This window comes from Stegodyphus dumicola, chromosome 9, assembly GCF_044657685.1.
Source record: "Stegodyphus dumicola isolate Sdum_Otavi_A_Nest chromosome 9, ASM4465768v1".
Taxonomy (NCBI): domain Eukaryota; kingdom Metazoa; phylum Arthropoda; class Arachnida; order Araneae; family Eresidae; genus Stegodyphus; species Stegodyphus dumicola.
In genome coordinates, this window is record NC_140776.1 from 31,424,385 (window position 1) to 31,442,078 (window position 17,694).

A 17,694-nucleotide genomic window follows, 5' to 3' on the forward strand; every position below is an offset into this window, starting at 1 on the left:
TTGTGCTGCGTTTAACAAAATAAATTTTGGAGGAAAAAGACAAACCTGTAGCAGAAAATAATTTCGGAAATTGCGTAAGGCGAAATTAATTTTATTCTCTAAATTGGGAATTTTATTCCATTTTTGAATGTAAATAATTCAATTTAAAATTAAATGCATACAGCCTTTGGAAATCATTGTGTCCCTAACAGGGAAGAAAGACTGCCCTAGAACTAACTGTATACTCCTCATGAATGGATCTTGATTCTAGGAAAAATGCGCATAGGAAAAAAGCCCACTGAAATAATGCTCACGGGTACAAATGCTCACAGAAAAAAAGCCCACACAGAAATATGCTCACACAGAAAAAACTCACATGGAAAACTGCTCACTTAGAAATATACTCACACGTAAAAATGTTCACATAGACATATGCTCACATGGAAACAAGCCCACTGATAAATAAAATACGTAGAAATATCCTTACATTAAGCAATTAATAATTAATCGATTTGAACATCTTACACCTACTTGAATTTTTTAAAGAAAAATTATTTGATCATTTGAAAAAAATATTGCACAAATGCTCACATTAACCTTTTCAGGTATATAAAAGAATAAAAATTATAATAAAATTTTGCATGTACTGTAATATTTTACACCACTGCCCCCTGTACGAACTTTTTCCCCTGTTAAATGCCAGTAGTTTATTTTTTTTATTTTTTACTCTATTTTTGCATACTTTAGATGCGTATCTATAGAAATTGATGTTTGAATGTAGTTATTTAAGTTTGCAGCCAAAAAGGTTCTGACCACAGTTTTCAATCGAAGTGAGAAATAATTATGAAGCAGCCTTCGAAAAATCTCCTAAAACAACAAATTGTTTGAAAGCTTTCATAAGGTGATAAATTCATTATTTAATTGTAACCATCGAGTATGTGGTTTTTGTTTGACGGACTGAAAAAAGATTTAGCCTGTCAACGTCTTTTAGTAGCTACTTTAAATATAGGGCGTACTGAAGTTAATATATATATATATATATATATATATATGAAACTTACATTTGGTAATCACGAATCATGTTAGAAACTATGATGAAATCGATGATAAAATTAGATATTTACATATATTAGCTAATAATATTCAGTAAGTTTATGTGACATATATATTTATGATTTATATATAACAAGGTATTTTACGTAATTAAAATAATATAATTATTTCTGTTTGCTTATTCTTCTAAACATTTATATTATAAAATGTGAAACTTATATTTACTATTATTTTATTTTTTTAGCCACTTGCGATACGACTAAACTTCGCGGTTGCGATGCCGTGCGCTACAATATAACAAGTTGTAAAGTGTCTCATTTACGCCGCTCCGCGTTTGCGAGTGCAATCCAGAGCTGTAACTCGAGAAATAAACAATCTCGTCGTTAGGCGACGTGTGCACCACGTTGTTTTCATTTTTGCGATAAATGCCTATAGACGTGGTATTCACGTCGCTAGCGGTTTGAGACAAAAGCATCTCGACGTGCGTGGCAAGTCGAAATGGTTAACAATTAAATTGTGATTATTTTTCGCTGCATATTCTATATCATTTTTTTCCTTCCTCCGCTATTTTTCCTAATTAAAATGACCCATTTGTTAATCTTATACAGCAACTGAAGCTACACATAAGTTATACACAGTTATATATATATATATCATAGATGTTTTGGTAATTTAAATAATTTTTCTTTGAAAATAAAAGTAGGTGTTCGATGTTCAAATCGATTAATTATTGGTCAATATTGGATATAAGGAGGTTAATGTTGCGCCTGTCGTTGGCAAAAACCTTGGACACCATACAAGTCATAGTATCACTTTGCTGAATTCCGCCCCCAATTTTGATGGAAAACACCCGGGTGGTAATGATAAATAATTAATGAAACTAGCTATCATTATGGTTTCCCAATCGGGTTATTTGTTAGCGCTGCTGACTATCGTGCCGAAAGTTCCGGGTTCGAATCTCGGAGAAGGCATGCGTGTCTGTGCGACATGGGCCCACTCTATGTATGCGGTTAGCCGAAGGACTTCCTGAAAAGTTGGTGCTATGGGAAGAATGATTGGAAGACTCTCAGATCCCTCCCTCCCCCGAGGTGGTCTCCTTTAAAATTAGGGGTGGAACAGAGCGAAATCGTACTGTCACCTGTATGGTGCTCAACCCCTCCCGGGGGTTGACTCAGGCGAATGCCTGGGAAGTACTGGTTAGGGTCTGTACCTAGGCAGTCTCAACCATGGGGGTATATAATAACTCTTCACAGAAGGTCTTAGGGGTCTCCGGACAGGGTAAGGCTCGGCAGCGACCGTACTGGTACTGTCTTGACCGCCCTTGCTCTCTAGGATCGTTACATGGAGATTGATCCAAGGGCGGGGCGGTATTAATCCTGTTTGGCACCCTCGAGGTTGCATTAGGTCGGGAGCTGTCTCGCTCCAACAGCGTTGTATGGTGCTCGAGGATCTTGCCAACAAAAGTCAAAATCTTGCACCCCTTGTCACGATGAAATTCGTCTAATGTTTCCGACAGACAAGTGAGGTAGGTCACAACAACATTACTATCATTATGTATCAAGTAAAGTATAAGTAATAACTGAATTCATCTGAATCTGATTTTAGTCTCGTGAATGTGATTTAACTTTAATAGACTCTGAATTTGGTTTAAAAATATAAATGTATCCAAGTCGTACATTACTGTAACAAAAATTATTTTTATATTTATGATTCAATTTGTGTTTTATGTAATGTATTGTGAGAGCTGTATAAAAAAGGAGAAACTGTGTTGTTAATAATAATTTTGTATTTATTTTCTTGGGAATTAAATCATCATTTATTTAGTAGATACTCCATATATATTCAGTTTAGGAATACATAAACATAACAGAAACGAAAGATGTTTCTATAGAAAATGCATTTTACATTAAAACGGGTATAGAATATAAAATAAAATACACAAAATTGATTGTGAAATTGCAACTAGTAAATAAAAAAGTTATTGGACGAGGGAGAAAAGTAATAAAGCTAGAGATTGTGAGAAATGAAATTGAATTCTAAGAAGAAAATTTAATTTTCAAAATGAAACCGAATTTTCTTTTAAATGTAATTCAAGAAACGTATCATTCTACTTTTTTATAAAAATGATTAAATTTCTTTCCTGACATTTTAAGGTAATTAAGTTCAAATATGCTTGAAATGTTTCGTTATTTCAGTGGGGAGTTTTCATGAAATCTAATTTAAAGTAACTCTTGAATTTTATTTTTTACAAGTATCTCTGCCTCATAATATTGGAAAGTGTTTTATTATAGGTTTATAGATATTTTGTCTTGATTTATGTAAGAAGACAATTTGAAATATTAATTTAAAAAAGGCTTAATATGAACTCATCCTTTGTTATAGTGATTTAAAATCTTTTTATACAAGACTTGTGTTAACTCAGTTTTGATGCTTTCATTCCCAGAGAATTTATTTCATATGAAGAGGATTCCTTTTATTTTCTTACTATTTAATTTTTAAACTGGACTCCACCAGATCTCCTGCATTTTCAAATCTTGTTGTGTAACTAATTGCTTGTGTTGACCTAAAATGCTCAAACCTTAGACTTTGTGCTAAATATAATATTGTGACTAATTTTGTACTTAGATAGGTAATGTTAGTAGAATTAAAAGTAAAATTGTTTTATTTTTGTGTTTAATATAGCGCGAGACTTTTAAGAGAAAGCTATTTGAGAAAAGCTAGAATACATGGGAAAATGTATCAGGTTCAATGTTCCGTCTTACTTTCTTTGGGAACATGCACAGACCTGACTCGGAACAGGGAGCTTACTAAAGCTATGTTCAATAACTGTGGGAAGTAGACAAGATACACAGAAAGGATATACAAAACCCTTTATTTTTCACTCCTTACAATAATTTCCGTACTTCGAAATACAGAGACCAATTACTTGTGGTCTGAACGTAATAATAAAAATATAACTAAACTCTAACTTAACTTTGGAATAATAAACGTGGAAGATTGGCCTTATACTAACAGGAAGCCGTATGTAGTACAGAGAACTGTTAACACTACAATACGTTTAAAATTATCACGAGGATTAAACCTCTGGCCTGGAAGGCAAACAGCAACCGAGTAAAACTTCTAAGGCAAGCGGTCTGCTTCGACTAACTCCTTCCCCTCTCTCGCTTGGCAAAAAGACACAACTTAAGTACTTGGCGTTCGCCAGACAAATTTTGCATAAATAAGTTAACGCTTTTAATTCTGGCCGGAAGTAGAAAATAAGAAGTGATAGTAAAGATTTAAAATAAAATAAACGTTAGTAAAACTTAAGATCCTTACAAGTGTATTTAACATTGTATAAATAGGTATCTCAGTAATTTGGCGAGATATCGCCAAGGTTTTGACAATGGTTTTGGCGACTTAGTTTGTCACCAAATTTTAAGGAAAATCGCGAAAAGTCGCTAAATTTGGCAACTATGTGGCGACATTTGTATCTGATCCTTGTATCACCGTAATATGTAGTGAAATTAAATAAATTTAATTGACCTCTATGTTAGCTGTAACCGTAATCCCACACTCTTATAGGTTTCCATTAATTTCGAGAAGCAGAAATTATTAAAAAAATCTAGGCAGCTGGTTGAGAACTATAAAAGCATCTGAGTTCAGTTCCTTAGTTATTATTGTTGTGATTTGTTAGTTTCTCGTGAATTAAAATATAATCCGAGTTGGATTTCCGCGTGAATTGAAATATAATCCGAGGTGGATTTCTATTTAGATGCACTTTGCATTGTATTGTGTTTAATGTTCCTAGTAGATTGAAGGGTAACTACTGATTGCATTGTGTGATACTGTGAACACCTGCACGAGTATTGCTGTTGAAAATTTCACGGTTTTATTTTACTTTTTTTTTAAATTGCTTAACCTATTATCGAACTTCTGCATTCAATCTATTACGAACCCGTACGCAAGAAACAATATTTTGTGTCTCTGTTTCCATTTAGGAACCAAGTGGCTTATGTCCTGAGAGGGAAGGTTAGAAATTCCTAGAATACGTACGAGGTTTTATAGTCCTAAAACTCCATTAGGCGTGGAGCGAAAATTGTGGTTAGATCTGTAGTGACTACAAGTCATGTTAAGCTTTTAATAGCCTTCTTTATTAAATAGAAATTAGAATATAAATGCGCTTCCTTGTGCTAATAATATCAGTTACAACTCCTGGTGAGACAACTAAACAGAAACAGTCAAATTTAAGTAAAAGAATCAGTAGGCAAAGATCTGAACAATTTAAATCTTACTCGAAGATGGCTCAATAATTCTACCCCAGGGTCAAATTCAACATGTCGGCAACGATATAACGCAAAGCTAAACGTAACGCGCAGGCCAGGAACACGGGTGTCCGGCGGAAACATCGCGGCAAAACGCCGCGGACGAAAACGTCGCGGAGAAAACAACACAAGGCAAAAACGTCGTGGTACAAAACATCGTGGGAGAAAATAAAGCAAAGAGAAAACATCGCAATTCTAAAACATCGTGGTACAAAATATCTTCCCGGAAAATAAAGCGGTTCAAAAGCCTCGCAGTTTAAAAACATCGTCGTCGAAAATTTCATCTTAAAAAATAAAGTACCTACATATCAGCGCATTATGATAAAATCGCAGACATGCGTTTTTCAAACTTTAATAATTGTAAAAGGGTACTCGCATAATGATATGGGAGCGCAAGATGGAAAGAAAGATAATTTTTATTTTCATATTTTTAGCTAATAAATACTTTCTGAAAATGTGATATGGAAACTTAAGCACAGAAAATTAATGCAAATTATAGCACTTAATAGAATTTTAGACTGACATAGTTAACTAAGAAAGGTCATTAATACGTTTTTTATAAAGTTTTACTTGTAATTTTTCATGAAAACTAATCTAAAAAAATAGAAAAAAGGAAGATAAGTAACTGCATGACCTTATCTAAAAAAAAATTTGCCAAGTTAATTATGAGATTCTTTTATTCACTTTTGTTAATCTGATACTCTTATAGTGAAAGTTATTTCTTGTTTTGTTTAAATTTCTTGTTCAGTTTTTTAAAAATTTATTTGGTAATAAATATATGGAAGGTAAAATTAGCCTTCTCTCCATCTTGCGCTCATAAATAATTATGCGAGTATCCTTTTACAATTAATAAAGCCTGAAAAACGCATGTCTGCGATGTTATCGTCATGCGATTATTTGTAGGTACTTGATTTCTTACCGCGATATTTTCGATGGCGATGTTTTTAAACTGCTAGGTTTAGGAACCGCTTGATTTTCGACGTCGATATTTTGTACCCCGATTTTTTGAGCTGCGATGTTTTTTCTTTGCTTTATTTTCTCCCACGATGTTTTGTACCACGACGTTTTCACCTTGATTTGTTTTCTCCGCGACGTTTTCGTCCACGATGTTTTTGGCTGTTAAAGAAACACGATCTATCTTAAAATCGCCCCAAACTTCAATTTAAGTACTATTTACACGCATTTACTTTCTGGTGAAGAAAACAGAAAGAAGAAACTGCAGTAAAGGCAGAAAACATGAAAACATAGTTAGTTTAAGTAATGACAACCGTACATCGCACTACAACGATAGATGAGAAATAGAAATATATCTCTGTACATTATCATCATTTTTAGTCGAATGTTTAGTACACTAAGATGATGGAGATCTTCATCTCGCCTACCCAACTGTAGTCATAACTAACGCTATGTTTTCTTCTCCATTAACCTTATGTAAACATATTTTATCAACTTAAAAACATAATAGTGATATACATAAATGGTAATATGATTTCTGTTCGAGAGTCAAATATTTCATTAATAATTTTCTTGTCACTGAGGAATGTAAAATATTCTTTTGTGTAAGCAATATGGTATTGCAGTTTGAAAATTACATGAAAACCCCATGCGGTTTCTAACAATACATTGACATCTAGTGCTATTATTCTATTTTTTGATTTGTACCAAGGAAAAATAATTGTCCTGATAAATTTGTGTAATCAGAAAAAGTAGATTATGTTCCCGCTATACTGGTGTAATGTCTAGATGTTTTTAAATAATTTTGATCAATGCATAATGGCTAGAATAATATAAGTTTTGTTACAAAATCAACACTTTGCGAAAGTGAATTGCAAAATAAAAAATTAACTCATTCTATTTTGTTTTATTAATTTTATGGCTTTTTAGAGTAAACAAAAGTGCTTATATTATTATTTCTTTCAGAAAATGTGACAGAGAGAATTGTAAGCCTCTCAAATGGTCTTATAGTATGTGAATACAGTCTTTGTATTTAATAGTAAATTTGATGGAATATATAATTATATAGAGAGAAGAGTTAAAAATCTTGAAATATTTTAATTTGATGAGAAATGAATATATGAAAATATAAAGTTTATGAATATGCATATCTGTATTTATATACTTCATGACTGTATATTAGCTAATCAATTTAATTAATACTTTAAATAAATACTTTTAGCCCAAAAAATTCTATTAATCTCAGAATGGAATTTTGCGCTTCATCACTATAAATGCATCGTTTCACTTTTGATTCGCGTTTTTTGCCATTCGGCGAAATATGATATATTTATCTTTCAGATTTACTCTGTCTGTTTCAGATTAACAAACTAACCTTTGTTGGATCCCTCGCTGTGTAATTCTAAGTTATTCTTGGAAGTGAAGAATCTTAAAAACTGATAACCGAATAAACTGATAACCGAATTGAGTTCGTGTGACAGGAAACAACAAGATAGAAGGGTAAACTAACCCTTTATTATTCCAAATAAAGTTTAACGAAACTCCGTCTTGGAGTTGTACAATAAAGCCGATACTTGGGCTTGAACGTAAGAGGTTAAGAATTAAACTAAACTAATCTTAACTAAAGAGACATAGCCGAAGCTATTAAAATTCTAACAGAGTTGGCCCCTTAACGCTAACGAAGCTATCAAGGGCCTAAATTACGGCCGAACTTAATAATAGCTTAAGAGAGAGTGGCCTAAAAAGGCGGACGCGCGCAGCCAGAATATCTGTTTTCTCTCTCACTAAGATTGTAGAACTTCGCGGTTATGTACCTCTCTTCCTCATTAACATTCAGATGTGATTTTAATACTACGTTCTGGCCGGAAGTGGTAAGTTGAAATTAAAAATCGATAAGAAAGGAAGATAAACTCAAAATTTAACTGTTAATAAAATTAACATAATTCTTACACCTCTTTGAGAGCAATAATTTCATAGAATGACGTTATATATTTTTTATTATTTGTTTTATATTTTGCAAAACCTTAATGTATTTTCGATTAACAAACTCAATGATTCGAGATCCAGCATTGGCAATTGTTTCCGAAATCAAACATATTTATCTCTAGCCCGAGAGACTGTCTATCGGAAATTTTAAAGATGTGTTTTTTAAATATCTTATGATTTACCTATTCAAATGAATTTTATGTGATGTAATTGCGAAGTGCGTGATATTTAATAAACAAAATTCTGAAAGCTTCCAGATTTTATATTATGCCCAAAGAGTCGTTCGTTTTTCATTTACACTAGGTACAGGGTATTTATGTTAACTCCCCTTTTGGCTAAAAATATTTAAAAACTACATAACATTAGAATTTTCGGTAGACAGTCTTGCGCTCGTTTTAAATTGAGTTTCAAGCTTAAAAAATAAGAAATAAACAATAAAAAAATTCCAAATTCAAGATTCGGGCTTCCAGGCGTCCATATTCGGGTGGAGGGCTGCGTTTTTCAAAATTTGATAGGTCTGGGTAGCTGTTTTTTTTTCACGAATCGAGAAACGTACAATGCTGGATCTCGAATCATTGAGTTTGTTAATCGAAAATACATTAAGGTTTTGCAAAATATAAAACAAATAATAAAAAATATATAACGTCATTCTATGAAATTATTGCTCTCAAAGAGGTGTAAGAATTATGTTAATTTTATTAACAGTTAAATTTTGAGTTTATCTTCCTTTCTTATCGATTTTTAATTTCAACTTACCACTTCCGGCCAGAACGTAGTATTAAAATCACATCTGAATGTTAATGAGGAAGAGAGGTACATAACCGCGAAGTTCTACAATGCAGATTCTTTATTATATAATATCTTTGGTACTATTCGGTTTCGAGGGCCGTAAAAAATCGCCAAACTATTGTTGATGCCAATGCTGCCAAAAATAATTGCGGCAACCCTAATAATTGCGGCAAGAAAGGAAATATAATAGTAAATAACTATCTAAGATTGCTGTTTTAATTTAGATGAAAGGTTAATTTCATATAATGCTTTTTATTATTATAATTATATGAAAAAGGCTAAACATGACTGAATGGAAGCATAAGAGTAAATAACTATTTCAGATCATTATTATAATTTATATAAAAATTGCTAAACATAACTGATTGGATGCCTGCATCGCTATTTCGCTACCGAATTATCGCTAAAGCATAATTTTATCTCGTTGGTTGTTCAAACGTAATTTTCTATAATGAATGATGCCTTTTCTTTGAAAATATTCTCGGTAAAGTGCAGAATCGCGCACTTATTTGTTTGCCGCTTTTTACAAGGGTAAAAACTATTGGATTTTAGTCAATTTTCTTTTACTTTTTAAGTGAAAATAGATCGATGTGTACATAGAAAGTCGAGGGTGTGCGCAGTGCGATTTTTGTGCAATTCTAGGATTTTTTTTTAAGTGAAAATGGTCGATGTGCAGATGGATGCCGAGTATGTGCAATTCTTAAAAACGCGTCAAGCAGTGGGTGATTCTGCACTTTACCCAAAATTCTATTGCCGACTTTTCGTCATGGGCAATTCCCAAATTTTTAAATTCATAGGTTATCAGAAAAAGGTTTTAAAATCAAAAAATGATTTAAAAATTAAAAAATGATTTAAAAATTAAAAAGTACTTCAATGGCGTACATTTTTTACGCCATTGAAGTATAAATATTTTTAGCCCAAAAAATTCTATTAATCTCAGAATGGAATTTTGCGCTTCATCACTATAAATGCATCGTTTCACTTTTGATTCGCGTTTTTTGCCATTCGGCGAAATATGATATATTTATCTTTCAGATTTACTCTGTCTGTTTCAGATTAACAAACTAACCTTTGTTGGATCCCTCACTGTGTAATTCTAAGTTACTGTTGAAAGTGAGAATCTTAAAAACTGATAACCGAATAAACGCTTGAGAAATATAGAAGAACATAAAGAAATATAGAAGTATATAAACTTATGCAATCTGAAATCAACGCGTACGCTAGATTTGATGCTTTTGCGCATACATTTTCGCTGCAATTTTTACGGCCCTCGAAACCAAATAGTACTATATCTTTAAATATAATATAGATCAATAATATTTGGTAGCAACAATTGGAAAGTTAATCGGACATTTATAGTGAAGGGATTCAAAATGCCGTTTCAAGAGTGATTGCGTTTTCTGACTAAATCCTCTTTAGGTAATAAAGTTAACACACAAAACGTTAATAATAAAAAGTCAAAAAAAGTTTTAACCATTTTTACTAAGAAAACTGACCATTGATATGATAAACTCAGAAAAGGCTGAAGAAAATAGTAAAGGCGTTGTACAATACTTAATACTGCATCGAAAATTCTAACCATGTACTGCTGTACTGCTTTCACTATTTTTGTCATTTTTCTTTTAAACTGTACATGACATAACAGAGAGAAAAACGATGCTTAGTCATAAAGTTAAAAAAAAAAAAAAAAAAAAAAAATACAAACAGCAGAATGGTAGAATGAGAACTTAGCGAAAATGTAAAATTCTTTAAAAAGACCCTTTTCGGCAAACGTTAAAATCTGAAAACTTTCCTTTATTAGACCAAAGGGGCTTTTCCCCTGAGGGACTATTGCTTTCGTTTTGTCATTTTGCGTTGAAAGCTTTTTGTATCACTTTTCAAACTGTTGCCGCCAAATATTATCGCCCTGTATTATATTTGAAGAAACTGAATAAGGAAGAATCTGCATAAAAGTATGTATGTTTCTCACATTGTGATAAAACAACGGTACCTAGAGCAATCCAACTTTGAATGACGTAATCCTCCTGCGAATATGGGCATCTGGAAGCTCAAATTTGAAATTTGGGATTTGTTTTATTATCGATTTCATATTTTGTAAAGCTTTACCAAATTTCTGCTTAATAAACTAAAGGATTTCAAAGCGAGCTACGCAACCTTTTACAGAAAAAAAACATTTTTATCTCCAGCGCGCGAGACTGTGTATCGGGAATTAATCGGAGCGCGCGAGACTGTGTATCGGGAATTAATCGGAGCGCGCGAGACTGTGTATCGGGAGAGTGTATGCTCAATTTAAAATTATTTGGCGATATTGCTCTTGAATTGAATTTTGTGATTGCAGTGCGCAGAACATGACATTTAATAAATAGAGGTAACAGACAAAATGCTAAAAGAATACCTATTTGGGCGCAATTTAAAATCTGAAACCTGTCAGATTTTTATTTTATTTTATTTTTTATGTGGTGTATCTTATTTTTCAGTTTACAGGAGAGTGTATGTATATTGTAGCTCTGGTATTCCACGAGATAAAATTAAAGTTTTCGGATTAAAAAGGAGAAAACCAATAGTTTAATTTTAAAAAATATTTTAGACTTAGTTATGTGTCGGAAATATGAAACGATTCGAATAGGCCTGCGTTTATTGCGCAGCTTGGGCGTGGAATTGTGTTGGTAAACGTAATACAGTGTTTGCACATTGCGTTACGACTACACTATTCCTGTTTGCACAATTACTATACTACAACTCACAAACGATTCTGAGTGATAGATTCCTTCACATTTCGGTGAACATCGTACAATTTTCGGTACTTAATCAAATAATAATTATTGTTAAACTGATAGTGAAACATTGGTATCCTTATCACTTAATTCGTTGCTGATATTATAATTAATTATCATTTAAACCTCTTCATTTCCAGTACATCACAGATGGTATGCTTCAATTTCAATTCGTAGAGATCATGTAAGAAATGTGCTATGGGAAAGGAAATGGGAATGAGGGTCATGGTATCATATTTGATACGGCAAAGAGACCGTTTTATTTTAAAATTTTTAAGCGAATGAATGATTTTACAATATTACAAAACTTAACTGAATGGAATGTTTTAAGTGTTAATCTATGTAATACTCTACCAATGTAAAGGCTGCTTAACTTGTTATTCAGAGTTTAGAACAAATTTACACAGGGTGAATGTTTTTAGATTTTGTTTATAATATTGGGGGTAGAATATAATATTTTTATGAATTTTGTATACATGTAAAGAATTTTAGCGAAATCGTACGAAATATTTTTTTTTTTTTAGTCCAAAGTTCATTTTGTTTTGGCATTTTACGTTGATCCATTATAAATTGGGAATCACTTTTTAAATTGTTGCCACCGAATATTAGAACCCAGTATTATATTCAAAAATTACATAATGAAGAATCTGCATATCTGTATATATGTTTCTCGCATTGTGATAAAACAACAGTACCTAGAGTCATCCAATTATGAATAACGTAATCCTCCACCGAATATGGGCTTGTGGAAGCCCTAATTTAGAATCTGGAATTTGTTTCATAAACGATTTTATATTTTGTAACACTTTAATGAATTTTTGATTAACAAACTCGGGGATTTCAAAGTGAGGAATTGCTTGCAACACTGCACACACACACACACACACAAAAAAAAAAAAAAAAAATTATTTTCAGCACGCGAGACTGTGTATCGGAAATTCTAAAAATATGCTCATTTTAAAATTATTTTGCGATATTGCTGTAGAATTGAACTTTATGTTTTAAGTGCGAAGAACATGATATTTAATAAAGTAACATGCAAAACGTTGAAAAAACGCCAATTTGGGGGTAATGTATAACATGTAAGCTTTCCGGTTTCTTTACAGTTCTCATGTTATTATTTTTTTAATAATGTAACATGAAAATCTACAGAAGCGATACTTGCTGGTAAAGAATGCAGCGGCAAATCTATTTAACATTGAGCGAGAGCTGGCGACAAATTTCCTCAGCATATTTGACGAGAAATCCTCCAAAGTCGCCAAACTTGGGACATTCGGCGACATTTTTGGTCCAGTCCCTGTATAACTGTAATGAGTATTGCAATATCCGGCCCTCATACAGAGAGAAACTCAGTTTCAGAGCGATTTAGAAGCATTGAGATATCCGTGAGATCTTTGCCTTTTGGATGTGCTTTGCATGCATTGTGTTTAATGTTCTTCGTGCTTTGAAGTGTAACTGTCTTAGCAATTTGAAGTGTCATCTGTGATACTGTGAAGAGCTGTACGAGTATTTTGAGAGAATGTTCCAGAAATGTGATATGCTTCTTTTGATAAAAATTTTATCAATTTTATCGGTGCCGTGTGCATTCAATCTATTATGAGCTGTACGCACGCAATAACATGTATTTATGGTTTTAAATCTTAAATTTTCTGTTTCACTAATCTATAGAAATGATTTAGAATCTGACAATCAATCTGAGAATCGATGCTCTATCCGGGCTTATATAGTTTTCTCACAGCCACCGAGAAATCTATAGTACCTTCCATTTCTCGAAATTACTTGGAGGCATACACAGTTAAAGTTACATACAAGTGTTTGATAAGGTTACAGTTACATAGAGGTACAGGTTTACATAAGGTTGCAGTTACATAGAGGTACAGGTTTACCTAAGGTTACAGTTACATCAACAAATAGTTGCCAATTTTGGCGATTTTTCTTCAAATTTGGCACAAAAATTAGTCGCCAAACCATAGCACCTTCACGATATTTTGCGAATTTAGCAAGATAGCCGTTTAACTCAATGTTAAATAGACTTGACATTAGTTTTCCACCAGAGATTGATTTTCCAAGTATTTTATGTTACTGCGAGCTTAATGAGAGCGGAAAAAACCTTAACAGACTTTTTTGGGTGACCTTTAAAATCTAGAATCTTTCATCTCTCTCTCTCTCTCTCTCTATATATATATATATATTACGTTTTCGCACTTCTAGACGATTTGTTTTTGGCCAGTTACATTTTATTACGTTATAAGGTATTTCGCCTGCTTTCCTAGCGTTTACATAATACAAAAGATACTACACTTTAACATACAATTTCACTAAAATTATTTACATATATAATTTCACTAAAATTATTTACATATATAATTTCACTAAAATTATTTACATATATATAAAATTAGTAACAATATTATGAACAGATATGAAAGTCTTATTTTAAATTGTATTTTATTTATCTTTTTCATTCTGACTTAACGATATTCATTTGCTTTAAAACGACGTTGCTGTGACATTTTAAAGATTAAAATAATTAGAAATAAAAACGAGCGTAAACATAGTGACCCAACGCTCTTTTCCATATATTTTCTTAACGGGAGCACTTTATCCAACAAAAAACATAACAAAAGCCACACATGTAAATTTAATCATATCTTAATGACCATTCATTATGCATCACCCCATAACAGGGCAAAGGAGGAATTTTTCGATCTGGTTTACAAAAGCATACATTACCGGTAGAGAAACAAAGTTGTTAATTAGATGTATAATCACACTCTAATGCTCACCTACAAAGATTCATAAAAAAGCTTTTTTTCCCCCGCTCTTAAGCATAATTTAGAGTATTTTGAGTTTCTTGCGTAATATCCTACTGCGTGACATTCTTTTCTTTCTTTCTTTTTTTTTTTTTTTTTAATCTTCTGTCCTCTTCTTTTTCTTCCTAAACAAAAGGAAAGTTTTCCACTCCGAATATTAAGCATAATAGGGTTGCAAATGCTTCTGCCTCAACGTTTTTCTCTTATTTTTAGTTTAAAAGCGAATGACAAATAACCTCATTGTGTTGCGTAACAAAAGGCTATTCCCTTCGTCGAAGAAGAATGGAAGATTCCTTTAAAATGATATAATGGTTATGAAGGAAATATTTCATCAAGGCATAAACGGAATTGCTGTCAATATATTAATCATCCATAGAACGTCTAACGTCGTTCTAACGGAGAAAATCATTTCCAAGAAAAGGTTGATATAATGAATATTCTTTCTATATTATTTGTACCCTTTGTATACCGTAAAATTATTAATGGTTATTTCTCTGAATGGAGGTTTAACTGTTATTTTATTTAAAATCACTACTTAAAATTCTAATACATTCTATTAAGATTGATTTATTTTCAGTAAGAGAATTTTCAGGAATCGTACAGGAATTTCAGAAATTTTGAAATAATTGCAAAGGCATTAAACTATTTCAATATTCAGGAACTTATACCTAGCAGTACTTTTTATATCGTCCAGAATACTAATAATATATTCTTATTAATACAAATAGAATGTATCACGTTTACCTGAAAGCTTACCAATCAACGGCCACGTGACAAAATCGCTGAACCTTGGAAGTACCAATTAGGAGAACTGCAAATACTGTTCAAAGCCGGCAGACGGTTTGGCTGCAAGGGATTTTTTGGGTTTTCTGTATGAGTAACATGAATACGACCCTAAGTCCTTTAAACAAATCTCACCGAAGTCCTCCCTTCTCTTAGAAAGATAACCCTCAAATGAATTACCGTAGATTAAAGAATCCAATCTCAATAATAATTTGGCTTCACACGTAAGGTGATTCCATGTTTTAAGGTGTAGCTTCATTAAGTATATTTTACGTGATGTAAAATATACTTTCGTTGATTTTACGTAATGTAAAATCAACGATGGCCTTATAGGGTCTCTCCTAGTTTGCATAACAAACTATTAGCCCAAAAAGCGTCAGCTAGAAGGGCTATTAATTTCTGTTTGGCGTTTTGCTTAGTTTAAATGTCGGTTCACTTTTCAAATTATTGCCACCAAATATTACAGCCCTGTATTATATTTTAAGAAGTTAAATAATGAAGAATCTGCATAAATGTATATACGTTTCTCGCATTGTGATAAGAGGGCGGTACCTAGAGCCATCAAATTTTGAATAACGTAATCCTGCAGCTATGGGCATCTGAAAACCCACATTTGGAGTTTGTTTTATTATCTATTTCATATTTTGCAAAAATTTACCGAATTTTTGATTGACAGACTCAAGGATTTCAAAGCGAGCAATGGCAACATTGTACAGAAGAGAAACATTTTTATATCGAGTGCGCGAAACTGTGTATCGGAAATGCTAAAGATATGCTGTTGATATGCTGTTTCTGCGATATTGCTGTTGAACTGAATTTTATGGTTTAAGTGCGAAGAACATGATATTTAATAAATAAAGGTAACCGACAAAATGTCAAAACGCCCCTTTGAGTGTAATATAAAATCTGAAAGCTTTCAATTTTTTTTTTTTTTTTTTTTTTAAGTTTGGTATCTTTCCTGAATTTCTCATTTTCCCCTGGCATTTCCTCACCAGGATGCAAATTTAAAGTGATGAGAGTATAAAAAGAGACTGAACTGCTATTTCTCCTTGCTGCTGTTACGCTGACTTGCTGATAAGCCTTTTAGCCATTTATTAAGTATATCGCTGTGTAGGTTGTTGAGTTAGTCTTAAACTAAGTTGTTAGTCCAGCACTATTATTTTTCTTAGAGTTTATTGTTAAATTATTCTTAGGTTCCACCGCAAGTCGTCGGTGTTACTGTGAGCACACCGTACGAAAGTTTAAGTAAGTTAAAACTTTTACGAATGAAAAAGTGTTTATGTTAACCTTCTTCTATGTTAATTGTTTATGTTAACCTATGCGTGAAGTTGTCAGATTTCCTCTTAAGATCACATTAACTGTATGAAAGCAAAGAAAGTTAGATCTTGCAAACTCTCCAAAATTAGAACTAAAGAGATTCCGACTGCCAACCAGACGTGCTTCTACCTTACGGTAAGTCTCTTTCCTTGGGGGACTTACATTCTCCTCCGTCTCAGGGATGACTGGGGAAAAGAAGATCCAGTCATTTAGTCCAAGCAGTCGTCGATTATATTTTAATTTGTGCGTCATTTGCAGAGTCATCGGGTATATTTCGGAGCTGGAAACACGTAAAATCGATGATACCCTCGCAGGGATTCGAACTCCGGACCTTGCGATTACTAGCCAGATTTGTTTCCACTTACACTAAGAAAGATACTCCATTAAGAAGGAAAAAATTCCTTACGAAGGGTGTTTTTCAAGAACTTTTGACATGTTTCAAAGACATAATTACAAAATGAACTCATATGCATGAGCTTCAACGTCGAGCTTATTTTATTATCAATGGTGTTGTTTTGACAAAGAATTGCAGTGAAGCACAGAAATTTCCTGCTAAAAACTTCTAGGCTGACCTAAGAAGAATAATACTGTAGATATGAAGGACACGGATTAACTGGTATTTTCGGCACATATAATGCTATTTTTTACAAACATTTTTTGAAGGATCAAATCATAAGACTTCTTATACCGTGTTCCTGAAGCCATCTGCTCCTACGTTAAAAAAATATTGATTTCTCTGAAATATTATGAAGCACAATATTTATTGAACTTTTTATATAATAATTGCTTTATTATATTAATTTTTAGTTTTCAAAACGCTTACTGCGAATATTTATAGATTTTCTTCAACATTCCGCATTTACATACTATCTACATTAAATGAATGTTCTTGCATTTAAGCGGAGATTGTCGCTTTTAGTAACATGTTCTTTACATCCAGTT